Here is a 6355-nt window from a genome sequence, read left to right on the forward strand (position 1 = left end):
CATCAGTAGTTTATTTACTGCTTGATTACAAGTGGAATTGTAAATGGAATGAAATAAGATGGATATGGAGGATTACCAACTAACTGCTGTTGGCATACAACCACATGCTTAAAGATGTCTTCATTCATTAACAGACTCTTTTAGCTTGCCAAGGTTGGAAATGAAATGCAGGTCACAGCTTGTACATTTATCACTGTAAGGAAAGCCTCCTGCCAGTACTGGTTAGGCAAAGTGTCCTTGCAGCCATTAGTAGTCCGGTCTGATTACTGGGCTCAATCTGTTACTAACGGCAACCAGTGCCACTGCCAATGCAGTGACAGCATTGTTTCCATCTGTGCCCACAGGAGAAATTTTAAATCTTAGAGTTTAAAATTCTGAAACAACCTTACAGACACAATTAATTAATTTTCTTAGGGATTTTTTAAAGCTGGTGTATCTGCAACCAGCAAACTGACCCCTACCTTCTGCAGAAGCCAAATAGCAATCAGCCAGTATCACCTCAATTATAACTCTACTATGACTTGATATCTCAGGTCTGTGCCCTTAAACTACCTGCAGGTCTCCTTCCCAGCACTGCAGTAAATGCCTGTGCAGCTTCTCCTTCTGAGAGAGAGCTGGTGAGTGCTTGTCAACAAAGCTAAAAGGAGAATTGCTTGAGGGAGTTAATACAGGAGAAGAGGGAGACAGGGGTATGTGGGGGAAGGGAAGGCAGTAGGGAAAAGCAGCAGGATGTAGGGGGTAATGGTGGAAGATTGCTGGTTGGTCCTGGAAAAAAATATTGGACAATATTTATGAAAATAAAGCAATTGCATACAGCCTTATGTTTATTTTTGCTGCTGCATTATGTCTTGTACAACAAATTTTGATCACATAAATGTCATGCTGAGCATTATATCAGCTTTGCTAACTCAAACTCTTTATAAAATTTCTCTCTGTAATAGTAATACTTCTCCTTTGCTGAATAATTGCTTTAAGTCTGAAAATCTGCATTAGAAAGTGGGTGTATCTAAGTATTTTCTTGTGTTTTAAATGTAAGTGTATGATGCAGTAGAACTTTTTAATCTGAGCAGCCTTTTTGTAGTTTACCTTGGAGGTCAGGAGTAAGAGGTAAACACGCAGTCGATTGTTTCAAGTATAGGCATAATAGTACAAGAAGGTAAGAAGAAGGTGCCAGCTCTGTTTCAGTTCTTAACAAACTAAAATATGCCTACCTTTTGAGCAGATGTATTTTTAAAAAGATCTGTTTTTCTTCTTTGTCTTGAATAGGCCATGGTAAATTTACAACTGGAATTCATCCTCATCAAAGTTTTATTACACTATAGAAGAAACAGCCAGGACAGTCTAAGATATGACTGACTCTTGTCTGCCTCTACTGTAATTTATTGATCTTCCAGCAGAACTGGAGAAAGAAATTCATAGCTGATATACCACCAGTTTCTTAAGAGAAAACCTGCTAGCAACAGCATGTGTCACACTAGCCTGGCCTGGCTGACTTGGAGATGAAACAGGCCAGCTGGGATGGATGGGCTTCCTGGCAAACTCCAGAAGAAGCAAGATGCCAGGCTGGTTCTAAAGTGGCATTTCTGCCCCAAGCATCCCACAGGAAATTGAGCATAGAGAGCTCTCGTTGGTACCTTTGTTCCACAAGCAAGGCCAGTTTAGAAAGGCTTTTCCATTCTCCAAAAGGAAAATAAAGAAATATTTTGTTCTCCCAGGGAGTATGTGAGGATGGTCACACGTGTTAGAGCATCTCTGTAACTGGATGATGACCATTTCACTACTGGAGAGTACAAAAAGAGTGGCAGTACCCCTGTGCAAATTAAAATGAGAGCTTATGTTGAGAGACTAAAAAGCCAATCTCAGTATAGGAAAAAAAGTGCTTTCCACAATGGCATGGGAGAATGAAGCTGATTGAAAGAAAAAGCAAACAAGAAGATAGAGGGCAAGGCAAGACACTCAGGGTGCAAAGGCAAGAGCATAAAACTGAAACAGAAGAAAACAAAATCAAGAATAACTATTGTGAGAAACAAGATATTTTCAGAGCTCTGACTATACAAGATGGTAAGTGTTTAATAAAGTAAATCTACAAAAATAGAAAGGATTGCATGCACGTATTTTTTGTTCTTGAACATCTTTCTCAATCTCTGAGCAATATCTGATAAATTGTGCAGTTTGTTAAAAAGAAAAAGAGAACCAAAACCCCCACAAAACCAAACAACTGAATAACAATGACTTGTATCAAACAGTTTTGACCTCAACCTGTTTTGAAGTCTGACCATATGCCTTTATGCAAATTTCCTAAATAGCTAATAAACTGAAGCAAAGGCCAAAAGCCTTTGACATACAGGTTTAAAATATCTGAGTACTGGGTTCATTGAAAGGAAAACCATTGAACCAAAGCTTGAATTCCTGTTTTAACCAAATTATTCCAAGATTTGTCAGTTACTGCTGTGCACATTCTGTTACTGTGGTAGTAGTTTAGCAAAAGTCCCTTCTCCAAAACTGAAATTCAGTGTCCTTGACTGGAACTGAGAGAAAAATGGGCAGAAAAAAAGTGATCGTTATCTTCCGGGGTCTAGAGAATAGTAGGAGAAACTCACATAAAACAAGGACTCATCTCTGGAGGTGAGGGTACGATTAATATATTTCAAGATATTAAAGGCCAGAGGGATGTTTTGAACAAATAAGCATAATTTAATTCTTAATGAATTATCAAAAAAAAAAAAAAAAAAGAACCTCCCAAATGACTAGGAGCGAAAATTGAGTTACTACAATTTAATTTTAGCTTAATTCTGTTGAAAGCACTCTTAATATTTAAAAAATGAAATGAAATAGTGTTAATTGTGTGATTTTGAAGAGTGTAATAATTAAGCTGCACTAAACAGGAAAACAGGTGAAGGAGCTCAGGTATATTACAATAGACCAAGGTTTAGACTATCTAAAATTGATGTCATGTGGGAAATAACTGAGCAGTGACTCTTTCATTTCTATGGAGATCTGCTAGGACTGAGACAGCAGCAATGTTTGGAGAAGTTAGAAGACAAAAGGGAAAACTCTGAATCCTGAGATGGTTATAGAGCAATAGATTAGACAAAATGCATTTCTCAAGGTAAAACAAATATTGAAATAAGGACACTTTACAGATTCTTTCTTATTCTGTCCCGAAGTCAGCTCCATGTGCTGTAGTTTTAATGAAAGTACATTGGAGAGAAAGAACAGAGGCAAGTTTTTGATTTGATTATACTTGCAGTTTAAAACAAGAACATGAAATCATCCAAGTTAGGAGAAAAAAGACACAGATGAAAAGATGATGAGAAACAAATGCTAAGGAAAGAAGGGGCAGGGAGGAAGAGGAGAAGAAGGGAGGGGAGGGGCGGGGAGGGGTGGGGAGGGGAGGGGAGGGGAAAGAGGAGGGCGGGGGCAGGTGCTTGCTGAGGGCAAGAGATGGTAGGTTCCTGGGAAGGTGGCTGCTGGCCTGGGGGGAGCAGATTAATATATCACAGAATCATAGAATGGCTTGGGTTGGAAGGGACCTTAAAGATCATCTCATTCCAGCCCCCACTGCCGTCTTATCTAGTTTATGATGTGCTGAATCTTACCTCAAATATGCACTTTTAAAAATTATTTCATACTCATATGGCAAGTTAAACAGACCAGTTGAAATACAGCCACACCCATCACATGAATATTGCTCTCTGTCCCTGTATTGCCTGCTGATATGAAAATGTTTCAAGAAGGTAAATTGAATTTTCTTCTGAAAGTATATGGTATATATTCAGAAAGAAGTATATAATACTAGTACTAAAGATGCTGTCATAAAGACCGGAAAAAAGTTGTCAACTCTCTATGGCAGTTGCATTAGGAGTTAATTCTCTCAGCAATATGCCATGTCATGCTCTCATCTGAAAGTAGATACAATGACTATGACTCAGTTAAACATTACTCAAAATTCAGTCAGTAGAAAGGATATTTCATATTAATTTGAAACTTTTTTTATTTTCCCTCCTCCTCCAATGGCAATGGATTAACATTTTCCTTATTGTCAAAATAACCAAGATAAAAAAAGAAAAACAAAACAGTGTTCTGAATTAGCATAGTAGTAACTTTGACACATCTATTGATAGATGCAGAAATCAAACAATTAAGAAGTTAATAAGGAAAAAAAATCTAACCCCCCATGCCACATCTTTCAAATCACAAATATACTCAAAATTTAAAGAGGGTTAAAGTAGAAACATAAGCTCGGCTATATTCAAATTAATTTGAAAGCATGAAATAATCACTGTTGAAAATTATGCTATTAAAAAAATTCAATTAAGATTCATGACTCACTTCAGTTTTGATTTTATCCCTTCTGCTCTAGAAAGTTACGAACTGCATATCAAGAGTTCGGTTGGGTTTGGGAAGCAATGATGAACATTCATTTCAAGACATTTCTTTTGGATTCAGGCAGTACTGACTGTGTGAAAAAGGGATAAAGATACCTCATTGAATTTCCTACATATTGCAACATCATTGCATCTGACCTGGTTTTCTTCATTAAAGAATGTTTTGATGTTTGTGATTTGGTTTACAATGTTTTGAGAAGGAAATGTTATCAATTATTTTCAGGAACATAACATTTTGGGATTTTACATTTATGATGCATTTTTAGTAACATATTTATTTTGAAAGCAGCAGCAGCAACAGCAGTATGTTTCTTTCTCATTTTACTGCATTTTCTACTATTACCGATAGTAGAAAATCCAGAACTGTTGAACTTCTGCACTGACATCTGCACAAACTGCTCAGCAGTGCAGGAGTGAAACATGCTGCTATATCCATTCTTCTCATTTTAGAAGTCATGGTGTTTCTGTTGCTTTTATGGCACACTCTCATGATCAGCTGATCTCATGAGAAACCTCACACCATGGAACCTTCACCTAGACCTGATCTGACTTATGTCAGCATTATGCCAGTGTCAAGGACGATGACTCTGCCCCACCTCCCCAAGTATTGAAGGAAAATAAGTTTTCTGTATGTGGCTTGTATTTTTATAGATGAGTATCTGCATCTGTAGGTAGAAGGACAAGAAAGGAAGCAAAACAAAGACTGATATAAAAGAAAAAGGAATTTTAGTGCTTAAGGCAGCCTTAGTACCTTGAACAAAACACTCTGACAGATGTGAGAAAACTCCGAGACAATCCCAGTCAAATGCTAGATGACCTCTATATATACTCAAGTTACCTTGGAGTTAATCAGGATGATGACATAACCCAGACAAATTATTTAGGCTCCATTACAGATGACAGAGGAAGATTTGTACTTAGGCACAGCATTTCATCTTGCCCATATTAGAGCACAGAAAAATGTGGTCACAGCAGCAGTGAAGCAGAGGAGGAGGATACAATCTTAACAGGAAAGTGAGACGATCAGCCACAGGAAGAATGCACAGAAAATTGCTGCATTATGATAATGGTGTTTTATTGATTTCACAGCATCCTGCAAAGGAATTGTAGCAAGATTTTTAGGAGAAAGCTTTATATGTGTTGCCCCTCCAACATAAATTTTATCATTACTTTTGAAAGGTAACCTCACATGAAGTAGCAAACACTGTCTTTGCATAATTCTGAGCATTATAGGAATACAAAATGTGGTGTAAAATTAATTTAGGTGTAACGAAATCACTGAAGAAACTCTCTCTTGTGGTCTATCAGGACAACTCCAGAGCTGCCAGTTGGCTTATAGAGGCAATTTAGCCTGACTGCTTCAGTTTATCACTATTAATGTATAAAAAGCACTGTTTGTGGTATGGATTAGTTGTTGTCTCATCTCACCTCATGTTCTGAATAATAAATGTTTATGCATGTTGCCTTCAATATGATTTGTCATAGAAATGCTATATAATTTAGTTATTAAGATAAGATACTATGTGACAATATTTATGTAGCAGTATCCTCCCAATCACTCAACTGCTTCTAAATGCTAAGGGCCAATTAGATGATTTTTGCCTCTGAGATCTGGTAATCATTTGTAGACAGATATTAAATGATTCATAAAAACACATTCAACTATTTTCTCTCATGAAATAAATAGTTTTCCTTTTCTTTTTTATCTTTTTTCTTTTTTCTTTTTAATGAATGCAGTGGATAATCAAAGCTCAAGAAGTTTAGAGCACCCAACATTTGAATTGCACTACACATCACTTCAAAACTATAAGCACTTAATTTATAGTGCACTTTTTAAATTAATTGCAAGTCCTACCACCAACATCATATTATTCTCTATGAGGAGATTTTACTATCCAGCTGCTTTGTTCTTTGTACCACCTCAGCATTTTGGCCTACCAAAAGCCAGCTCATCACCTTGCAACACA

The 6355-nt window shown here is 37.0% G+C and overlaps 1 long non-coding RNA gene across 1 annotated transcript; it reads left to right on the top strand.

Annotated features, from left to right (window-relative positions):
• Positions 1-456: 456 nt before the first annotated feature.
• Positions 457-6023, top strand: LOC121674292. Its single transcript, XR_006019516.1, has 3 exons — positions 457-617; positions 1267-2061; positions 4364-6023. It is a non-coding gene; the product is annotated as an uncharacterized LOC121674292 (long non-coding RNA).
• Positions 6024-6355: the final 332 nt, after the last annotated feature.

The sequence above is a fragment of the Corvus kubaryi genome, unplaced genomic scaffold (assembly GCF_017639235.1).
Source record: "Corvus kubaryi isolate FWS band 111438036 unplaced genomic scaffold, C.kubaryi_AGA036_p1.0 67, whole genome shotgun sequence".
NCBI lineage: Eukaryota > Metazoa > Chordata > Aves > Passeriformes > Corvidae > Corvus > Corvus kubaryi.